Below are 24,034 nucleotides of genomic sequence, written 5' to 3'. Positions count from 1 at the left end.
AAAATTTGGCTCAAAAACCGAATTCTAGAGCCAAAAATTTGGCACAAATTTTTAAGCCAAATGGCTCAAAACATGGCCAATGGCACCAAACACCGATGGAATTTCTTTGCCCCAGGAAATCGGGATTTCTGCTGTCAGCTTCAGGCAGCAGCACCAGGGCTGGGACAGGATCTTCTGTCAGGAAGATCCAACCTTTGTTAGGTGCCCTGCATTTTTCTCCATGAAAGCCAAGGAGATGCATTTTCATCCATGAAATTCAGGTGGGAATCATGGATACACAATGGGTTCTTTTCCCTCAAAAACTGAATTCCTCTCTGCAGCAGTTACACACCAAAACCACCTCAGGGCTGGGCAGCTTTCCCCACATGGAATCATGGAATGGCTTGGGTTGAAAGAGACCTTGGAGTTCAGTCCCATGCCCTTGCTCAAATCATAGAATCACAGAGTCATGAAATGGTTTAGGTGGGAAAGGACCTGAAATTCCATCCCATCCCATCCCTGCCACGGGCAGGGACACCTTCAATGGACCAGGGTGCTCCAAGCCCTGTCCAACCTGGCCTTGGACACTGCCACGGATGGGGGAAACATTCCCAGGTTTCCTGGCTTCTGGAGTTTGAGTTCTAGGGAAGGAAGGAGCTGTAACCATTGAGCTTCTCTGGGAGTTTGGGCTGAAGGGCTGAGCCAGCAGAGCTGCAACGTTCCCTGGAATCTTCACTGAATTCCCGATATTCTGTGCAAAAAATGAGGGACTGAGATGATGCCTCAGGTTTAGCTTTTCTAGAGACACACCAGGGATGGATCTCCACAGGGCATCTGCCTTTGCTGCCAACCCTCCTGTGTCCTTCCCTTCCAAAAAGAGAAAAAAAATGAGAATCCATCAGCAGCATTAAAAAAAAAAAAAAAGAAAAAAAAAAAAAAGAAAAAAGAAAAATATTGCAACTCTCCATTCCACGTTATTGCAGAAAAGTAATTAAAATCCAACTGCTGCCTCGATCCCCCAGGGAGCAAATTTTTACTGGAAACGAGAAGGAAAGGTGGTTGGACTGTGGAAACATTTACCAGCTGCAGGTATAATGCTGTGTCTGTTGTCAGAGGGAACATTTCATTGGTTTATTTCTGGAGGATTATTTAGAGGGCTGTGGTCTCTACGTCCAGGTCTGAAGAGAAAAAAAAAAAAGGAAAAAAATGCAGCCTCTGAGGTGTGCCTTCTTTCTGCAGAATAGTGATTTGTTACGTGTTTGTCTGAGTTAAATATAGCAGCCAGGCATTCAGTACAGGCCGGTATTTTATCCTGCTTGCTTTTGAAAAAGAGAAGGGGAAAAAAAAGAAAGAGCAAAAAAAGAAAAAAAGAAGGAAAAAGCAGGAGAAAAAGAAAGAAGGAAAAGGAAGAAAAGAAGGGGGGAAATAAAAAGAAAGGAAAGAAGGGAGAAAGAAAGAAGGGAAGAAAAAAAGAAGGAAAAAGCAGGAGAAAAAGAAAAAAGGAAAAGAAAGAAAAGAAGAGGGGAAATAAAAAGAAAGGAAAGAACGGGAAAAAAGAAGGGAAAAAAAGAGACAGAAAAAAAATGGAAAAAAGAAGGAAAGAAAAAAATAAGGAAAGAAAAAATGCAGGAAAGAAAGAAAAGAAGAAATTCTTGTTTGATTACAAGGAAAAGAAGAAAAGCCATTATTCTGAAGTTTGTTTCCATTTTCAGGTGCGCAGTGCTGGAAAATTCAATTTTCAGTGATATGATGGGGCAGTTTCAGCCTCATTTCAATGCTCTCTGTTGGCTGTTTTGTTTCCAGAGGGAATTCCTGGTCCATGGAGGTTCCCAGCTTGGGAGGGACTGGTGTCACCTCTGGGGTTCAGCCACATGGACATGGGAGATGTTGTGCCAGGGCACCTGATGGCTCCATGGATCTGCCTCCTTCTTCCCTATGAGGGTGGGGAGGGGCTGGGATGGAATTCCCAGAGCAGCTGTGGCTGCCCCTGGATCCCTGGAAGTGTCCAAGGCCAGGTTGGAGCACCCTGGGACAGTGGAAGGTGTCCCTGCCTGTGGGATGAGATGATCCTTATGGTGCCTTCCAACCCAAACCGTTCCATGCCGAGTTTGAAATTGAAATCAAGTATTTGACCATGAAAATATTCCAAAGTCAGGGGGATGAATCCCCTTGATGCCTCAGGTTTGAGCTTTTCTATGTTTCAGGTTCTGTGCTGCTTTAGTGTGTGGGTCTGGGTTCACATCAGGGGATGGTGCCCCAGCTCAGCCTTCTCAAGGCATCACCCTCACCCAGGAGATTGCCTTTGGAAGTTGTTTGATTTAAATAATTTAATTTCAATATTAAGCCTGAATTCAATAAAATCCCAGAATTGTTCTCACTCACGTTCTGAATTGGAGTTTTCCCATATTTCTGTCACACTTCCAAACTTTGACATTTCCTCTGCTGCCATGAGAAGCAGGAACAGATAATCCTGGAGTTATTTTTGCTGCTTTTAGCAGGGAGAGAAGGAAATAGGATCCCATCCCTTCCCACAGATCTGCACCCTCATAATCATCACGGAGCTGCTCATAATTTGTCTGCTCCCAACCACACAAATCCTCTGCCAGCTCCAGACACACAACATTGCATGTGCTGAAGGGTTGAAGCCTAGCTCTGATTTTGATGCTCAATTCTCCCAAAAAACCTGCTGGATCCCATTTTCCTTCCTCCAACACAACACAGAGGGAGTTTAGAGCCCCATCCGCATGAAAGCAATGGGGAAAAAAAATGGGAAATTTTATGCAAAAATAAGCTGGAGAGCAGGGGTTGAGCAGGGCAGAGCTGGAAGCCTCAGAGCTGCTGGATGTGCTGGGGATGGATGAGAGGAGCAGCCACACAAGGAGAAAATGAGTGGATAAATCCTGTTGGGATCAATCCTTCCCACTTGTTCCATTATTCCAAGGGTTTGTCCAGTCAATCCCCATCTCAGAGTGCTGGGATTCCAAGAACAAAGTGCCATAAACACCACTGGACTGCAGGGAGCATCACTTGGAGTTGGATTCCTGGCCGGATTATCCAGGAAAAGTGAGGAATGACCATGGAAATTAAATAGCACAGGAGCATCAGCTTCCTTTCAAATGGCAAATTTTCCTTTTGCAGGATATAAATGCATATCCAGAGTTTTTCCCCGATATTTCAGTGGACATTGTATTTTTCTTCTGAAATTTCCATTAATATTTACATTTAATTGCACATGCATGGACATATTTATATTTATATTTATATTTATATTTATATTTATATTTAATTTCCTATTTCTCTAAAGCTCAAAGCTCAGAAATCCCATATCCATAACGTGCACTCAGTTTCTGAATTAACTCTGATTTGTATTAATGCTCTTTAACAACCAGCTCCGTTCTGCACTCAGAAGCTCCAACTCCACTTGCAAACTTTGGAATGAGACTCTGAGATATTTGCAATATTGCAACAAATTATTTTTATTATTATTGCCACTTTGAATAATTAAAAAGCTCAGATATTTCTGCAGAAAAGGGAGTTAATTGATTTATATTTAATACTTAATCATTAATAATTAATTGAATACTGAAGTTTTAACACTGCAATGAAAACAAGTTTAGACTCAAAAGTTAGACTGAACAACAGCAGAAACAAGTTTTAAGGGGTTAAATATTTCATGTTAAACTATGGGGGTTGCTCGCTACAAGTTTTTTTGTAAGGAATTTACTAATTTCATTTTATTATGGAATTTTTGCGATGCAGCACTGCAAGGAGCTCACAGTCTCACAGCTGGGGAGATCCACGGGGCTTCCTTTGCCTTGGACATCTGTCAGTCAAATAAATTCCTGAGACAACCTGTGCATCAAGGCCAGGGGCAGAAATGAAAGCTGACAACTCCAACGTTGGGAAATATCCTTAAATATCCTTCCCCAAAAACACAGCTCCCACTGCCGGGGCTGCCTGAGCCTTCAGGGGGGTTGGGAGTCCCTGGAGTGTCTCACATTCAACTTTTATTTTAAGAGAGTTTAATTTCCCCAAGGGGGGTGTGCCAGGAGCATCCCAGCCCTCATTTCATGGTGGATGTGGCACCTCCTCAACCCGTCCTGCTCCCACCGGGATCTGCCTGAATGCTGACTGCGTTCTGTGAATATTTAAAAAGATATCATAAAAATTAATCTATATCTATCTACATAGAAAATAAATATATATACTATATTTATATATATGTGTGTGTGCATATCTATATATATACATATAATATCTAATATCTAATAAGAGGTAATATGCAATATGTAATGTATAATATATGTCAGATGTCATATAATATATATGATATATGGTATATGATATGTGATATATTATATATGTTAAATATCATATATTATATATAGTCTATTATATATAATAGATTATCTATTATCTATTATATCTAATATATAATATATTATATTATATATATTATATATTGTATGTTTATGTTATATGTTATATATGTGAATATATATTTCTACTATATAAAAATAAGTTGTATATATAATATATTATACTATATATTATAAATACATTGAATATATTATACTATATATAATAAATATAGATTTTATGTATATTATATATAATAAATATATATTATATATTATAAATATATGTATTATATCTTTATATCCATATATTATATATATATTTATATATAATATATATATTTACAGATGTTCTTCCATTCCTTCTCCCCAAGTTTTCCATCGATGAGGCAGGACTTTTAAGAAATAATGTCCCTGGGATTCAGGAGCCTTGCTTTGCCAGCCTGGCTCGGGTTCCTGTGACAACAGGGCCATGGTTTGGTGGGACTCGGCAGTGTTTGGTTTATGGCTGCACTCAGTGACCTTTAAAGGTCTTTTCCAGCCCAAATTAGGTCTGATCCCGTGGATTGTGCAGGTTTCTGCCTGTGCCAGAGCCTCGTGGAACCCGATCGCCCACCAGGCATTGGGGCCGCTTCCTTCTGGAGACACAAACAGTTTAATTTGCTAAGCTCATAATGAGGGGTCTCCTTTTACCCAGGAGAGTCCCCTAATTTCAAAGATAAACCCTGCAAGCCCAGGCTGCAGTGCTGGGCAATGTCAGAGCTCCTTGGATTTGGCAATCAGGGAATTCCAAAGGCTCCCTCCGGCTGGGGCTGTGCCCTGGAATGGTCGCAGGCTGGAGCTCTTCATCTGCTCAAGTCAGCACTGTCCCTGGTTCCAGATCTTCAGCAGTGACAGATGAGAGGAAGCAGCCTCAAGGTGAGCCAGGAGAGATTTGGATTGGAAATCAGGAAAAATTCCTTCATGGAAAGGGATGTCAAGCCTGGAAAAGGCTGCTTGGAGCGGTGTGGAGTCACCATCCCTGGAAGTGTTCAAAAAATGGGGGAATGTGGCACTTGGGGACAGTGATCAGCGGTGAACGTGGTGGTGGCAATGGGTTGGTGATTGGACTTGATCACCTTAGAGATCTTTTCCAGCCTGAGCCATCCTGGAATTCAGCGATTCACATTTCCCTGCCCATTTTCCTCCTGCATTGCAGAAGGAACTGCAAATCCTCTGTACAAATAACCATATTTTCATTCCCTGCTCTGACCCAAGACATATTTTCTTTTGCAGTATTTACAATATTTAAAACACTGGAATTTCCAGCTCTTCCACAATCTGTGAGGAGTTATACTGAAAATAATAATTCTACAAAAAAAAACCAATGAACCAGTCAGAAAAGTTTCACCCTTTCAAGAGACAAAGGACTCAGCACTGAGGAGAACATGGAATTCCTCACAGGTTTTTCCCCATCCCACCTGGGATCCACTCCAGGATGGAAGGGGATGGCGTTCCTGTAGATTAGCAGGAACTGCCATCAGAGGCATTTTAATGAAATATTAATGGCCCTGCTTTAATAGGAATTTCAGCACGACCTAAATGAAGTCATCAGTAGGGAGATATTGTCCCATTAAGCCCAGTAAAACCTTAAGCTCCTGTCTGGAGGAGAAGCTGTGGGCAGTTAAAGTGACCATCAATTTCAGCAGCTGATGTTCTTTACAAGTCTCTGAAGTGTGAAGTCCCAGCCTGGCTGATGTATTTCACTTTAATTTCCTTTTGGAAAACAGAGCTGTGGTTAGTGGAGAACCTCCTGCACACTCCCACACGGGCAAGGAGAGCCTGAGGAGAGCAGGCAAGGAGGAAATTATTTAACCCTTTCTAAAAGCTATACAATTTCTTTAGTTAAGTAAAGAAAAATAAGCAGAGATGGTTTCTCCTTTAGTTCCTGTGCAAAAATAAACAATAGTTGTGCATAGCTAATAACCAGGTTAGGGCCCCTTGCTAATATCTCCTCCAGCTCCTGAAAACTCTTTAAAAAAATTCTCTTTTTCCCCATTTCCCTGCACTTCAAGCAAGTTCTAAGTCAGCAGCTCATGCCCTCTGTAGGGGAAGAAGATAAGGATCATGTAATTCCATCTGATTTGCCATTTCCAAGCTGTTCCTCTGCCACCAGACCACACAGGTACACGGAGCTCCCTTATCTGATGGAGCTCACTGTGGGTTTTGGGTCAAACTCGAAGTTTTTGCATCAAACTTGAAGTTTTTGGGTCAAACTTGAGGTTTTCAGGTCAAACCTGAGATTTTTGGGTCAAACCCAAGGTTTTGAAGATGGTTCTGCTGCCAAAATTGGCTGAGAAGAGCCAAAACGATAAAACAGAGTCAATATAACACAACAAAAGATGTAAAAATGAGAATATCCAACTAAATCAGGTTTAAAAGAGGAAAACTGTTCCCTCCTTTAACGGTCCCATTGATATATTGGTGTATTTTATATAGCTAGATACTGATTATTGCAGACAGAATGAGAAACAACAAGAGGAATGAAAACATTTTGGGGATTTTCCCTTACGTTCCTGGAAATCTACAATTTAGGAATTAATTATCATAATCAGGAGCACCCTACTGTTAATATTTGCCAAAAAAAACCCAGCAAAAGCAAATTATTTATGATCCCCTAAGAGAGGGACCTGCAAAAATCAACAGAATTTGGGCCTGGATAAATGCATTTATCAATAATTGCAGTGCTCTAAATTACTATTTTTAATAAAAAGATAGCAAGCTGGCCTCTTACAAAGTGTTATAAAGTCACACACATCACTAAATCCCAGGAATAGATCTGTAAAAAACAGAATCAGAATAAATAGAATAAGCTGAATCAGTTTTCTTATTCCATCTGCAGGATCACGGTGCCTCTCCAGGAGTGTTTGATGCCTTGTGAAGGCTGAGCTGGAACAGAGGCTGGACAGCCTGAGGCATCATGTTGAGCCACTAATTAGCCCAATTTCCTGGGAAAACAGATAGGGATGAGCTGAGGGGACCCTCCAGGAGTGCCACAAGTGTCCCCCAGTGCTGGCAGCTCCGGAGGAATCCCCTGGAGAAGAACAGCTCTGTTTATTTTCCAGAGCAGGGTGGAGAGAGAAACTAAACCTGCATTTATTTTGCACATGGATATTGGATTTGCTGGCATGAAAGGAGGGCTCTCTGCTCTGCCAGACCAATCAAGAAGAACATTTCCATGGTCTGAACATCTCCCCGCCCTGGCTGAGAGCCGCTTTTGAAGGCCAGACCCAAAGGTGGCCGAGGCACACAAGGTCCCTTCTTGTCTCCTGGGCTCACCCAGGTATGGAACAACGTGGCTCAAGGAAATTGGGAGCAAACTCTGCTTTTAGTGCTGATGCCCCTCAGAAGGAAAGACCTGAGAGGCTCCTTCAGATGTAGCAAATGCAACGGGGTGTGGAGGTTGAAGTGGTTTGGGAACACAGCTTCAGGCTTTGGAGGGGGTGCTGGGAAGTGAGGAGCTTTGAGGCAAAGCTTAGCAAGTTTGGGATTTTTCAGGTATAAACCCAAAGAAAAGCTGAGAACTCGGCCTGCCTGGCTCCTTCAGCTGAGCCAGACCAAATCCAGCAGCTGGCATTTGGGGATGGCTCCATGTGCCAACCCTATGGAAAATCCCAACCCGCATCCCAGCGTGCAGCTCCAGCCACCACTGCTGCCCACACAGGTCATGGGGGTCCAAATGTGCCTTAAAAAGCTAGAAATAATACTGAAAATCCAGTTTATGAACTCATTATCTGCATGTGAAGAAGCCAAAGCTTCTTTTTTAAAGCCTGGCTTATTTGCTGTAAATCAGGAGTCACCCCTGAAAATATCACCTCACAGCGTGCACATCATATGATCTGTAGGTGAATGCAAGAATGAGGGACAAACTTTCACTGAGAGTTTCTCCTTTGGGCAAAAATCTGAGCCCTCCTGGTGCAGTAAAAATATACAGAATTTAGGGACAGAGATCAGAAATCCAGGCCTGAGGATGCAAGATTTGCAATTCAAGCTTGGTTACTCTCGGGATTAAATCTCAGAAATAAACATTTCTGAATTTGTGATAGGGATTAAAATTTGGATTTCAAATCACCTAAATCTACCTAGAAATGTTTGTCCTGCTGTTCTACCCTTAAAAATTCTCAGGATTTGTTGTTTGGTGAAACTCCGTCAATCCATGTTTTTAAAAGGATCCTGGAGTGATGCCGCTGGAATATTTCCTGTACTTTGTCTCTTGTGGGGCTGTTTGTGAGCCTGGAGAACGATGTGGGTGTAGGAAAGCAAAAAATGATAAAGATTTTACAACTTTCCAAGAAGTTTGTCTGAGTTGCTTCTTGCTTTACTCAATTTGCCTGTCCAGGGAGATGAGATGTGCATCCCATGGGATCCCTGCTCTGGGCAGCAGTGACATCCTGCATCCTGATAGTGAAATCTGGGGGAGCATCCTGTCCCTGGAAGTGGAAAAAAATCCAACCCCCAAAGGTGTTAAAGCTTCCTAAAGGCAGCTGAAGTGGGGAGCAGGGTGGTGGGCAGGAAGTCATGAGCCTGGTGAAGCCTATTAAGATGGAAAAAGTGAAGTAATCCAGCACAGTGGGCTATTCAGGGCTGCAAAAAGTGGGAAAGGCCAAAAGGAGATGGAGGCAGGGAGATTGAAATTCAGATGGAAGCCGGGGGTCTCCGTGCAGCAGCTGTAGATCATGTCTGGCAAAGCAAGTGTTTATTTGGACAATAATAGCCTTGAAGCCTCCTGATAAAACCATCTCCTTGCACTTCCATCCATAATACTGCCAGAGGTTTCCTTAAGTATTCCCTTCTACTGGGATGTAAAGCAATCCCTGCTCCTGGTGTTGTGCGGAAGGAGGGGGGGATGAAAATGATTTCCCTTGCACTGGGCAGGGAGATTAAAAAAAAAAAAAAAAAAGGGGTTAAAAACAAAAAAATAAAAAAGGAAGGGTCAGTCTTTTGTTAATTTTTTTTTTATCCACATCTTTAATTATTTCCTTGGAAAAACAAACGGGGAGATGGATCCTGGGCTCCTGAGGAAACAGCAGAGGAAGGCGGCTGTTTTCCGAAGCCCTCTCGCCATGTGGCTGCTGCTGGGTGCCTTTTGTCTCCCTGGTTTCCTGAACATGGATGGAAAGCGTGGCCCTTTCAAAATCAAGCCCCCCTCTGCCTTTGTACAGTTGATAGGAGAAAGGAACCAGCTGCAAAAAAAAAAAAAAAATTAAAAAAGCCTTTTCATGTCTCCCGTGCTCCCTGACCCCCCTTCAACACCTTGGGGTGCCCGCTGGGATTTCCAGGATTTCTTCAGTTACATTACAGCAATCTCCTCCTCCTTGAACTTGATGGCAGCTTGGGCTTGCAGGAACAGCTGCCTCCAGAATTTTAGAGTGGATTTTTTAGGAGAAAAAAAAAAGAATTCTGAGCTCTTTTCGTCTCTTCTGAGATTCGACTCAGCCTTCCCAAAAAAAGAGAATGTGGGAATGGGTTTTGAGCTAAGACATGAGCAAATTGAAACAAGTATGGCTTTAAAATCCGGGATTAAACTCAAATATGGGAATTCATCAAGCATGTGGGTGAATATTAAGGGCAAATTCCACACTCTGCTTAACTGCCTTGTAAAGTACTCGGTGCCTTCAGTTCCTTGAAGCAGCTGTAAAAAAACCCAATGTAATCCCAAATCCAGGATCCTCATCCCATGGAGAGGGGGGAAAGATTAAGGAAATCAAGGTACTTGATGCCAGGGCAGTGATTCTGCTCTCTTCTTTACCTTTAATTTGGGATGGCACTGGAAAAGGCCAGGAAATGCCATTTTCAGGAGAAATTGGAAAGAGCAAAGTTACAGATTTTCCTATGGCTGCCAACAGTCCTTTAGGCTTTATTGGAATTTATTTTTTCTAATTTCCAACAGGAATATTTACAGAAAAAAAGATGAAATTTCTTCTTCTCAATGCAGTCATATGGAAAAGCTTCTCCTTTTTAATGAAACCACCCAGTCAGTGTCATTTTCTTGATAGATGAATATAAAATCTATTTAGATGTGTTTATAGATTTAAACCTAGAAGGTGATGCTTGGCTGTGTAGTTTGACATCAAGAAGATTAAAATCCACTCTGTAACCTCTTATCAAGAGAAACAATCTCTATGTAGCTGAAACAGCTGCTCTTGACTTGAAGGAAACGAGACCTTCAGAACTTTCTGCTTCCTTAAAAATTTATTCATGTCCCTGATTTTTCACTCCTGGATTTAGGCTCATTCAGCAGCTGCTGCTCTCTTTTTGTGAGGAATTTTGGTGATGGTTTTGTGGTGTTTCAGTCCTTTCTGACAATCCTAAACAGGTCCCTTTCCAAGGCTCTTTCTCAGGGTCTCTGGAGTTTTTTTGCACCTTTTTCCAGCAGATTTTTTTTTTCTTTCCCACACATCTGTTTTCCAATCTGGAGCTCAGAATGGGATCAATCTGCCCAACACTCACCAGGAATGTACATCATAAAAAAGACAGAGGCCACATTGCAGGCGAGCCGTCAGCATGGCGCAGTGACCAATATATAAAATATCGACCTGGGCTGCAGAGAGCTCAGCTTTATTTGGGGTCTTTTATGAGCTGTTGCTCCCAAAATGGACCCCCCAAAATAAAGCTGTGGTCAGTGATGGTCCATGCTCAGAGAATATCGGGGAGGTTGTTGTGAATGTGCACTTTAAATACAGAAGTTGAGGATAAAAATTTGTCCAGGGCAAGGATTTGGACTTGGATCAGCTCAGGATATTCTGGGATTCTGTGAAAAATGGTAAAAGTAGGAAGCCTTTGGGAGGGTATCATTAAACATCATTTCTTTGTATTTATAAGCTGCTTTATCATATTTTTGATTAATGAGGGACTCAAAATTCATCAGAGAACTCTTGGGACAGCACCTTTTGCGCCGGTTTGGCTTTGTTAATATTTTGCACTTTGCGTCTGGCCACTCTGCTGGGTCTGTTGGTGTTTCCCATGTGTTTTATTCCTGAGTTTCGGCAAGGACTGGGCAGTGCTGTGGGGCTGTGTTTAGTCTGTGGGGCAGGGCTGGGATCCTCCCGTCCCCTCCCCTTCCCTTCCCGTTCCGCCACGCTGGCGGAACCGTAAACGAGGATTCCAAGCGACGCTGCTGCTGCTTCCTCGGACACCCAGGGAGCTGAGTGGTTTGGGCAGGAGGTTTCTGCCCTCTTGCAAATATTTCTGGCCCCTTGGAAATTTATCCTGTAGGTAAAGCATAAATATACTGAGAGAGCCACTGCCCCGTTGAGCAAAGACTAAAAATTCACTTCATGTTTCACCCACCACAGGATTCCCCTGGTTTTGCTACTGATGAAAAGATTTTATCTAAAAGCAGGAGAATGTCCTTCCCTTGTCCAATCAGCTGCTGGTTTCTATCAAACTAGTGATTAAATCTAAAATCAGGGGAATAATTGTCTATTTTTCATGTTGAGCTGTTGTCATTTGTCCTGCAAATGTCAGGTTTTTGACTCTGAGGCACAAAATTTGAATATCCATCTATCTGACACTTCCAAAACTCATTTTGTTACCAGTCATGGAAATATAAGATCGAATCAGCTACTGAATATTAATTAAAGAAAACAGAATTTAAATGGAAAGACACAATTCTCTCAGGCCTGAATTTCTCAGGGTTAAAGCAGAAAATTGATGTCATTCCTGTCCAGGAATTGGCCAAAACCAGAAGGAATCAAGAAGTCCTGCACTTTTCTTAGCAACCCAAACTGAACCAGAGACAAATAATCTGCAATTTTCACCTTCACATCATTTGTGGAGGGTGGATTTGGCCTTTCCAAATTATAGCAAAGCTTTGAGAGCCTACATGGAATAATTCAGTGAAGAAATTGGGCCCAACCATCACCAGAGCAGTGAGAAAACAAACACGAGTGGATTAACATAATTGCTTAATCAACAGCATTCACCGAAGGGCTTGCAAGTGTGTGGAATTAATCATCTCATTGTGAGGAGCATTATGAGTAATGAGCATAATGAGAACTTTGCACAGCTGGCAACTATTTTAATCCATTAACCAGCAAAATAAATAGGTCTAGAAAAACAACATTTCATCTTATTTTTTACTCCATAACCAGACTTGATAGTGAATATTGGGGTTAATTAGAGGAATTAAAGGGAGAATCATCTTCCAAACCTTCTTCCTGCCCAGCTATGAGTGACAACTCCCTCCACAAGAATATTTCCCTCAGTCATAATTAATAGGGTCTACATTTTCCTAGGATTTTCACAGGGAATGCTGCAGGAAATATTCTGGATGTTGACAGTCTACAGCCAAATCCTTTAATTAGGCATGAGGATGATGGTGCAGGTCTCTGCCAAGGGTTGGGAGCCATCTTTACTTCCCTGCATTAATCCAGGTACAAAGTTGGTGTTCTCCACCTTGACCCTCCTGAAAAGGTGAAGGTGAATCTGGAATGTTTCAGGCACTGAGGAGCAGTTTGTGGGGATAAGGAAATCCCAGGGGGAAAATAAACCAGAATTCCAAATGCCTCGGGAGATGAACTTTGAAAATGATACGTTTTGCTTTTGTCTCTAAGCTTTCAGGTCAGTTTGGGTGCCACAAACCCTCCTCACCCCAGCTGGGCCTGGGGAGGTCCTGCTTGGTTTGACTGAGCCCACAGGGCTGGGATTTATTGTGCTGTTTTCCAAAGGCTGACGTCTTCCAAGGAAATATTTATCCACAGCCATCGCTGACCTGTGATGACTCAATCAATCGCAGGCTGGCAGGAAAAACCAACTTCCAGCCAGGGATTTGGGAGACAAAGTGCTCCCTCCTGGCTCCAGCCAATCCATCTCTGCTCCAGTGCAAGGGTCACTGCTGGAGAACTGGGCAACAGCACCTTCCCCCTTCCAGCTGGCCACAGCTTCCCCAGATTCCTTAGGAATAGCAAGTTTAGGGATGCATAAAGCACCCATAACACCCCCTTGGTGTTTTTCAAGCATGATTTTCTCCTTTAAGAGCAGGAAAATGAAGAGAGGATGTTAAATAAAGCAAATAATCCTCAGCATGTTCTGAGGTTTGGCAAAGACAGCCAAGGGAAGCTTCTTATCTGTGGCCATCCTCCTCCAAATCCAGGCTGTCTCCTCCGTGCACTGGGTTAAATACTGCAAAAATCCTCTCAAAACTGATAAGGAAAATGTCAGCAGGCTTTTCCCCCCTTCCTGAAGTGGGATGTTCAGACAGGGATGTGATCCAGCCTGGAAGTGCTTGAGGGAAAGTACTTAATGCATGAGCTTTGAAAGAAAACAGAATTACAGCGTGATCACCACAGATTTCTTGTTTGGCTGTTGAAATCAGGAAGGAGGAAAGGAGTTTTCTTATTGGGGAACAGTTGGCAAAAATAATAGAAAATAAATAACTAGATAACCAAAAAAACAGAAGACTAGAAATTTTTCTCAGTAACCAATATAAACTCCTAATAAAAATATTAATTTTAGAGAATGTTTCCACTATTTCTCCTGTCAGAGACAGGACAAGAGGGGATATTTTCTCAGGACACATTTATGGCTATTATGATTAATCTTCATAAAGATTTGGATAAGAAAATCACCAGGAGAATATGTTTGAGCTTATAAACTTAATATTGTCTACAAATGGCCTTCTGTGTTTTAAAAGCAGCATGAAATGAAGGAATAAAGAAAGCTGGTAGAATTATAGAATCTTTCAGGTTGGAAAAGCCCTCTCAGACTAGAAAGGCAAGGCCAGATTTTTCCCCCATGAAAGTTTTAATTAAACTAAGATGTCTTCCCTAAATATTTAGCATTGCAAGCCAGACTATTTCGGTAGGAGGACGTCAAGTAAATGATGAAATGAGATCACCAGGGACATGAAAATTGTAGGTATTGGGCAGGTTAAAGATTTTTCGGTTAGGGTAAGAGGTTTTCCTGGTGTTCCTAAAAATCTAAGGCAAAAATACCTTCAGTTTATGGAAGAGCTTGCTATCAGCAAGGATTTTGAGTATTTTATTTTGAAAACAGGCCAGTTAAGGTACCTTGTTTACAACCCAGTGGTTTATCCTGTTCAACAAAAAGGAGAATTCCAGGGAGCTAAATGACAAACCTGGCATTGTTGTATCTTTTTTCCTTTTCCAAAAGACTGAACATTTGTACAAGAGCATTATTCAAGAGTTGCTTATGATGGGGAATAAGGTCTAAAAACTGAACTCAGATCTTTTTATTTCAATTGTTTGGTCTTCCACTTTCTCCAAGCCAAAGTTGGCACCTCCACAGCCACCAGGACTCTCAGTGCAAGCTGTGCCAGAGAACCAAGTCAGATCCCAGAGAACTGGGAAAGCAAGGCTCAGAGAGTCTCTGATTTTACTGTTTTTTTTTTTGAAAGACAAGGCCCCAAAACTGCTTTCCTTCTGCTGGGCCAAACCATGGAGCAGTCCATGGATGGATGGATCTGGAGGCTGCAGGATCAGGTTCAAGCTCCTTTGGTTTCTGTAAATTCCCAGTGTTCCTTCCCAGGACGCTTTCCTAGACCCAGTTAATTGAGATCAGCACATCCATGACAGGAAATCACTGCCAAGACTGGGATATTTCCCTCAGATGTTCCTGCAAGGCTGAGAATTGTTCAGGATCTGATTGTGCTCTAATAACCAGGAAGGGGCTGAGCTGCGCCCAGTTCCTCCTGTGGTCCAGACTTGATCTCTCTTCCCATCCAAAATCCTCCTGTCCTGCTTTAGTCCTGTTTAACTCTGGTAACATGGATTTGGGACATTCCTAAAGACATTTGGGGATTCACTACCTGTTCCAGTATCCCCAGAGACACCCTCAGGACATGTTTTGGAGGCAGAAGATCCCTGGGAGTTGTTGGTGGAGTAACTTGAGAGAAAATTGCACTTTTTATGAAGTTTTCTCTTAAAAAAAAAAGTACCAAATTTTCAAGATTTTCTCAAATCCCTGATTCGAGCTGATTTTGGGGTGGCTCACAAAGGAACCTTTCCCTTGTGGCACATCCCAAAGGTACCCCTGACTGCTCAGGAGCCTCTGGCAGATGTGTTTATCCGAGCCCAACCAGGCAGAGCTTCCCTGCACGGATTCCTCACACGGAGCTTTCTGCATGGCTGCCCTTCCGCATAAACCGCTGGAATAAAAAGCCCCCCCAGCATTTTTTACCCCGTTCCTTTTATTTTTTTACCCCTTCCTCCCCCAGGATTTGGGGCTTTATCTCAGTGCCTGCTGAGGCCTCTCAGAAGGCTCCTTCTGGCCCACGTTCCCGTTGGTTCAAACACGTCTCTGCCGAGCCTTTGAGCTGAAGGCGGAGATGAAGTCAACAAGTAAAATATGAAAATAAATAAAACTCCAGTTCAAACAAACCACTTGCCTCAGTAAATAGCTCCTGGCCCCTTTTCAGGGCTGGCCAGCAAATCATCTGGGCTATCTTGTTTTCCAACAGCTCGAAGGCCTTCAAAGCTTACCTTGTTTTGGAGCACTTAATTCAGCTCGGGGAGAAGTGATTCAGATATTGTTGTGTATCGATGATTCATGATGGCTCTGCTGCAAAATGAAAGCTAAGGAGTCTAATCAATAAAATTATTGAGTCGCTTTGAACTAGTTCCAGGTCGATTTTTCTTGGCAATTTTTGCACTTCCTGAATTATACCGACCCAAGGCATGAATAATGATCTAAAATTACACAATATACAGAAACCATCTGTTAGATAGACACGGGCAGGGTGATGTCATTGGGCTACTTCTAATCTGGAGCCTTGGATGCTGCCAGTGATGATGTCACGGGCTTGGCAACCCAAGGGTTGAGTTGGTAAAGCACGAGCAGCAATGTGATTTTCCCCTGGTTTTTATGGAAAGAATTGACTTGTGCTCATTATCTCCAGGAGAAATGGAAGGGCTGTGGGCTTGCATAATTTATCCTACCTGGAAGAGGGTGTGAATGGAACCAGAATCCACTGAGAGCCATCAAGGGAGCAGAGCCAGAATGTCTTGGACTTGCCCGATGATCTCCCTCCCAGATCCCATCCTGAGCTCTCAGGCCCTCAGAGCAGCTGGATTGAGCTGGCCAGCCTGGTGAGGAGGTTCAGGCCTGCCAGAAGTGTCCAGGAGCAGCTGCCAGTTCCAGATGGGGGCTGGGATGCTCTGCTTTAATTCTAGTGAATGCTCCACCAGGCCTCGTGCACTGGATCAAGTCCAGCCCTGCTGAGGTTTACAGCAAAATTCCATATTCCATATTCCATATTCCATTCCTATTTTGAATGCTGTGAGCATTCTGGATTGGAACTCTTTCCCCATCCCAGTGACAACACAGAGTGAGCTGGAGCAAAGCAAATCTGCCAGGAGTTTTATCAATATCCACTGGCATTTGTGTCAAGGAAGGATTAAGAACTACCACAGGGTGCAGAATCTTGGAATAACTCATCCAAGGAACACCTCAGCCTCTCTTGAGGACTGAAGGTTGAAGGTTTCTGTCCCTTCCAACTGGGTTGTTACCATCTTGACCTGTTGGGAATGTGTTTATCCCAGTGGTTCTCCCTTCCTGAAGGTCAGGGATGGTGTCTCCCATCACCCACCTGGGCTTGGTCAAACAACAATGAACAAAAATTGAGTATTTTTGTTCCATCTTTGACATAATTAAACAGAAACCCCACTTCTTTCTGACTTCTAGAAGAGAACTTTTTAATTTTCAGAACATAAAGGGCCATTAGTGGGTGGTGTTTCACCAAGTCTCCCAAGACAGGTTTGAAGAGATCTGAGTTTCATTTAAACTTTGTATAAAATTTCACTTAATTCCTGCTTGTTTATCAGGATGTGTAATTTAATTGCTCTAAGTGACTGAAAATGTATTTCTTGTTGGATGGAAATCTGTAAACAATCTGGAAGTTTCTTATTTTAACATCATTTTCATTCTGCCTTCAGGGCTTTGTAAGATAATCAAATGTTAGTTTTTCTTTCTAAATGCAGTAGTCCCGTGCACATCCCTTGAAAGGAAAATTCAACCATGAAACCCCAAAATTCTGCTTTTAAACCTGAAATAGCCACTTCTGACTTGCAAGGACAGCTTCACATCAGCTCAAAGCCAATAAATTGTCCCACAAAATGCTTATTGTGAGTGGGAAAAAAAATCCGAAAGTGTTTTCGGATAAGTTGACTCAGAAATCATGGAATCATTTAGTTGCAAAAGACCTCGAAGACTGAGTCAAATTGCTGAAAATTCAAATAGAAATGAAGGCACAATTCTGTGTGCAACAGTTGGAGTGAGGAGATTTCGGAAATCTCTCCCTTTTCTATTTTCTCTGTCAAAATCTTCTGTATTTCAGCCCTTTCAAGCACAAAAAAGGCTCTCAGATGGTAAAAATATATAATTTAATATGTAACAAATGTGAATTTAATGAGCTTCATGTACAGACATTCTGTCCTCTGAGAGGGCAAATGTCAGAACATGTGAGGGACTTTTGCAGTGTTTTAAAGCAGCAATTTTGGTGAGGGGAGAATCCAAATGGATCCTTTGATCCTACATTTGGAGATATCTCCAAACTAGCCATTAATTACATCTGATTATTAGCTAATAGCTAATTATTTAGCTATTAATTAGCCATTAACACCACTCTTAGAGCCAGCCTTTATATTTCCCATTTTAAAGGGTGAGGAAGAATTAAAAAGGTCACTCTTGGACCAGAAAAAAAAGCAGGGCTGTGCCTTCTTCCCTGAAGGAATCAAAATTTGGAATTTCTCAGCCAGCTCAGGAGGAAATTCCCCATTTCTGATCTCCTGCTAAAGCCCAGGAGCACCCAAGCCCCGGGCTGGCCACTGAATCAAGGCTTTTGTTAAAGCCCTGTTGATGGAAATCTCTGCTCCCACTGCCCCGCGTGCTCCATCGCCATGGCAACAGCACAGTTGATGCCTGCCCGGTGTTTTCCTTGGCAATCCATCAAAGGAGCCGGGAATGTGCGAGGTTTGGGGCAGGAGAGGCGGCCCGGGCTGCCACGGACCCGGCGGGCTTTGCTTTGGGAAGGGCCAGCCTTGGACAGCCCGGATTTTGTCTCCTTTCCATGACATTCCAGAATATATTCCATGATATATATCAGGAATATATTTCCATGATGCTACAGAATAGTGTTTGCCATGAATCCTGCAAAAAAAAAAAGGAGGGATTTTCTGTTTCATTTTCAACTTGAACAATGAAAAATGCTTGGGAAAAAAAGTTCCTGGGTTTTGCTTCTAGAGCTGCCCAGAGCTTAAAGCGCCTGATTTCCACTCAATTCCTATCAGGGGATCAGTGAAGGGAATCCCAGTGATAGAAATTCCAAGGAGTTTTCCCACCAGAGCTCACATTCCCTGATTTCCACTCAATTCCTATCAGGGGATCAGTGAAGAGAATCCCAGTGATCAAAATTCCAAGGAGTTTCCCCTCCAAAGCTTAAACCCCCTGATTTTCCCCCAATTCCTATCAAAGGGAATCTCACCCCTGTCCAGCACCTCTTGAATCCAAGGAAATTTTGACAAATGAAAACGTTTTCAGAACAATTTTCCCTGACTTGGAAATTCAGGGAATTCCCTGAATTCCCACTTTTACAGGTTGCTTTGGCTTGGATGAAATTTATGGGAAGGTTTCTTCCATGATTTCCATGGAAGCAACCAAACTGTGCCAATGCTTTTGTGTTCCTTCTGCAACAGAATCAGATTGGAAAAGGACCTGGACTAGGGAGGGGACCCAGATTTGTTTGAAAATCTGGGAAACCTGAAAGTCCTACTTTAACAGCAATAGAATAATAAATTCCTTCCAAAAATGCCATATCTTTTAGGGATACTCTCAAGTTATTAAGGCCCCAAATTCAGGTTTTCTAAAAGGAAAGGAGAAAAGCAAAACAGGGTTATTTACAAGGTAAAATTGTGACTTTTATCAAATATATAAACTCATATCTACAACAGCTTCTCCTTCACTCTCCTGTGAGTGAAAACCCCACTTTGTTCAGTGGGGTTGCTCAGGCAGGTGAAGTTTAGATTTTATATATTTGGCCTCGATGTTTCAGTGTTAAGTAGGAGTGAATTTTATCCCAAAAAAGTGTTGCAAATAATAATTCAGAATGTCAGGCTGAATGCTGGCATTTGCATAATGCTGATGTCCTCAGCACCAACACACTCCTGAGTGTTAAAATGCTGCCCAGGTAATCAGATATTGATTAATTAAAACAACCCCCTCCTCTGCAAAGCAAAGATTCTTTCACTCCTAATAGACACAGCACCATTATTCTCTTTTTTTTCCCCCTTCCTCTTTTCAAAGAACTTTTGATACTCTTGATTTTTACCACCCAGAAAAATGGGCGAAAACGCTCATCTTAATTTCCCTTTTTTTTGGAGGAGGGGAGACAAATCTCCATCTCTAAATCTGCAGCCCAGTCGGGACTTCAAATGCTTCACTTATCTGGTATTGTAAACTCGGGGCTGTGGAGTAATACTCACCAGACAAGTCATAAATCATGAGCAGAGACAGGTGCAATAAATACCAGTGTCAGAAAGTTACAAAGTAAAATTATATTGTTTTGACAAGATGTCCAGATGCGTTGACAACGGAGCGAGTAAATGGGCTCGCTCTGAGAGGCTCTATGAGTGCAGGGGAGGGAGGAAAAACCCAAAAAGACCCAAGAAAAATAACCCAAAAGCTTAAAGGCTTATCAGGAAAACGATGTAACTACTGCGAAACACCTAGGAGTACATTCATTTTCTGGGGGACTCTTGCTCTTCTTTCTTTAGCGTTCAATTGAGGGCATGTCTGGAAAAAAAACCCAAAAAAAACCCCCAAAAAACAACCCCACTCCCCCACACCCACCCAAAAAAAAAAAAAAGAAATCACAAAAAAGATCAAAAATATTTTTGGGGTTTGCTTGGCAGTTTCAGGTTAAAACAGTGATTGACAAAGAATAATTCTCTTTTTTTGCACTGTGTCATGTCCACTTGGAAAGTGCCTGGCTGGGTTTTCCTGTGCTTGCAGCAGCATTTGAGCAGCTTTGATGTATTTAATGTTCCTGCTCCTCCTCATACAAGGTTTTTACATAAAAAAAATCTGGGACAGGAACCCCAATTCAGCTCTTCCTCTTCATCTCTGACATGTGCACAAGTATCTTTCTGAACAGACTTAAATTTTATGTTAATCTGGGGCTCCTGTGATTTTCTGAATTAGGCCAGAAGGTTCAGCAATTTCCAGTTGCAAATTTTGAGCAATTTGTCCAAGATCAGAGAGAGGTTAAGACAGAAAGAACAACTTTCAACCCAACCAATTTCCACAGCCATGAGCCCACCTCTAATTCCTTGTTTGTACACAATCCTTCAGGATTCTGGACTTTTTTTTTAAATTTACTTCCATGCATTTGTTTGAACTCCTTTGTGATGTTTCCAGCAGAATATTCTTGTGGAATTCTAGTTTAGGAATTAACCTTAGGCCGTGCCTGTATTTTTTTTTTTTAACATTTTAAAAAATTTTTTGTTTTTTTTTTTTTCCTCCCGGGTTTTTTTTCCTGCCTGGATTTTAAATCCTCAGGAGCAGAATTCTGTTTGGGGAAGGGATGAGCACTAAAAGTCTTCCCTGTAGTGTGATAATGAGTGGAAATAATGCAGGGATCCCTCACTAAATGAGATTAGAATGGGTTGTGTCACTGAACCAACAAGGCCAGCCCTCCTCAGAAATTTGGTGCACTAAACCAAGGAAATCATGGAATGGTTTGGGCTGGAAGGGACCTTAAAACTCTTTTTTTCCACCCCCTGCCATGTGCAAGGACACCTTCCACTATTCCAGGATGCTCCAAGCTGGCCTTGGACCTCCAGGGATTTTTGTACTAGATTTTTTTAATCTTTGCTCTATTGCCATGCCTTCCCAATTTTCCAAATTCAGCCATTTTCCCCAACAAACTAGCATCAGAATCTTAATATGGAAAGAAATCTGGGTATTTGTGCCCACGTGAAACTTTGACAATGTTTAGGAGAAAGCTGGATGATGCTTTTGGCTCCCAGATGAGGCAGTTCCATGGATGCTGTTGGATTTGGAGCTTTGGGCTGCCAGGCCAGGCATCAGCAGCCTGTAAAAAAACCCAATATGTTTCTGTTGAAAGGAATGTGCTACCATAAATGAAGGCACTTGAAGGTCAAAGGTCACCAGGAGTAATTAGCCCAGGCCATTAAAGGAAGAATAAAAATCATGTTTTACAAGCTGATAGAAAAGAAAGTTGAAAATACGCCTTGGAGAGAAAAAAAATAAAACCAACAAAAATGCAGGACCACATGGTGGGGTGGGTGTTGTTCATGTGCAGTTGGGACATGCTCACATATATTTTCTTTATGAAAATCTGCTCCTGGCCCACTCTGAACACATGTTCTGCTGCAAATTTGGGAAAAAGTCAATTCTCCTGTGCTGTGTATAATGTTTTAAAAGCTACCTTTAAATTGCTCGAGCCTTTTTATCATCCCATTATCTCCTTCCTCCATCTTAAAACCTGCTTGACGTTGGAAAAATACACAGAGTTTGACAGCCAGGCTGAAGTGAAATCCAAAGATATCCTTGGAAATTGTTGGCCATTTCCCAGCAGCCCTGGGGAGAGCTGCAGGGACGTGGTGTGAGCACAAACAGCCCACAAAGACCAGGCACCCCTGGCCAGGACCCTGATGGATGAGTGACCCATTAAAGAGCCCCCTGGGGTTCCACCATTGCCCATTTTGCTTAAATAAAATCAAAAATGTTCAAGGCAGTGCTGACATTGCTAAATTGGGTGAAATGGGGAAAGATTTTTAGCACAAGCTGGAGAAAAATCCAGATGGAGGTGATGCTTTGGTTCCACATTGGTCAGTGGTGCTTGGGGTTGTGCTGAAGAATTTAAACACAGAAAGTAGCATTATTTTTTATTTTGATTTTATTTTTTCTTAGACATTGTGGTTGTCCCATCCCTGGAAGTGTCCCAGGCCAGACTGGGTGGGTTTGGAGCATCCTGGGATAGTCGAAGGTGTCCCTGACCATGGCAGGGGATGAGATGAGCTTTAAGGTCCTTTCCAAACCAAACCTGTGGTTCTCTGATCTCAGTAATTAAGGAAATTACTGATATCAGTTATTAAGGAAATTCCAAGAGATTAATCAGTAATATCAGTAATGAAGGAAATTCCAAGAGATTTTTCAGGACATTCCCTGTGTCAGGCTTTTCAGGGATATGCAAAGCAGTTTTGTTCCAAAGGATTCCAAGCACTGGCAATAACTCTGCCTTCACCACTGACATCCTCGGAACATCAGTTTAAATTTTTTAATAAAAAATCTTTTGATTCCCCAAGTCCTGTCATAAATTACTCTGAACCGACAGCCTCAAAATTGTTATTACCAAAAAAAGACCTTCACGTTATCTCCTGCCATTTCAGGAACCAACTTCAAATAATTTGCTTTTCACCCACTTCCTCTGTAGGAGTGTGCCCCCTGATGACAGAGTGGCAAAACTAAGTTTTGTCCCCCAAAAAAGGAAAGGAGCCCTGAAGTTTTTCTCAACGATTAGGTGAAAAGCCACCTCATAGGACCTCAGGGACATCACCAAAAACTAGAGGACATCTAATTGGATAGAAGCCAAAAAGTTCTGCCTGACCCATCAGGTAGAAAAAGAAGAGAACAGAAGAGCTAAGCGCTTTTGTGAGGTGTTTTTACCAGGAGCAGACCTCTGCACCTGGCTCGAGTTTTCCTGTTTGTTATTTTGCCTTTTATTAAACCTTTTTTGTTTCTAACACTGCAGCAGAAGTCATCCTGCTTATTTTATGCCCCCAAAATAATAGCTGAGCTATCCTTGGGTGTATTATATTTCTTTTGAGGGCTTATGAGACCTGGCCCAAGAAAAAGAAATATAGTATTCCTCCTCATCCATCCCAAAACAGTGAATATCCACGAGTTCCCTGTGGCTGATGCTGGATGTGGAGAGGGGCTCCTTGTGATAAAACCTCATGTTAATCTGCTCTGAGATGGTTTCCAGCTCTTCCTGAGCCCCCACTGCTGCAGAGGAGACCTGTCAGCAGCAATTACCACAAGGTCCTTGCAGAAGAAAAGGGACCTATTTCAATTATTTGCCTCTCTGGCATTCCCAGATCCTCCTTCAAAATGAAAAATGCCATTCCACGACCCACAGGGATGTGGCACTCCTGGAGCATCCATTTGAGCTTTGGCTCTGTGGCCCAGAGGCCTTGGTGCACCAGAAACAGGAGGTGGGATGGCAAAATTGATCAGCTGGCTTGGGATGGAGCTGCAGGGATTGGGGAATAAACAACTCTGGAGCTGCTTTGCCCTTTTGTGCAGATGGTGCTGTTAAATGGCTCTTCCATGTGTTCAGAAGCAGACTACCAATGCAGATTTTGATAAAATGCTGTTTTCAGCATGTTCTGGTGAAATTTCTCTGTCTTTAGAGGTACAGATTATGATACTATGTGGTTTTCAATATTTTCTGGTGAAATCTCTGTTTTAAAAGTGCTGATTTTGATAAAGTGCTGGTTTCAACATTTTCTGGTGAAATCTCTCTGCCTTGGACTGTCCCAATTTCATGCCAGGATCGGTTTCCCTTCATCAGGGATTCCTCCATGACTGGATATTTTCAATTGCTCCATCCTGCATTCTTAGTCTCAGTTTTAAAGTGGCAAAACTCTTTTTTGCCTCTTTTTCCCTCACTGTTACCT

This window comes from Pyrgilauda ruficollis, unplaced genomic scaffold, assembly GCF_017590135.1.
Source record: "Pyrgilauda ruficollis isolate IOZ18807 unplaced genomic scaffold, ASM1759013v1 scaffold72, whole genome shotgun sequence".
NCBI lineage: Eukaryota > Metazoa > Chordata > Aves > Passeriformes > Passeridae > Pyrgilauda > Pyrgilauda ruficollis.
The sequence above is the reverse complement of the archived record's forward strand: the minus strand, read 5'-3'. Positions refer to the sequence as shown.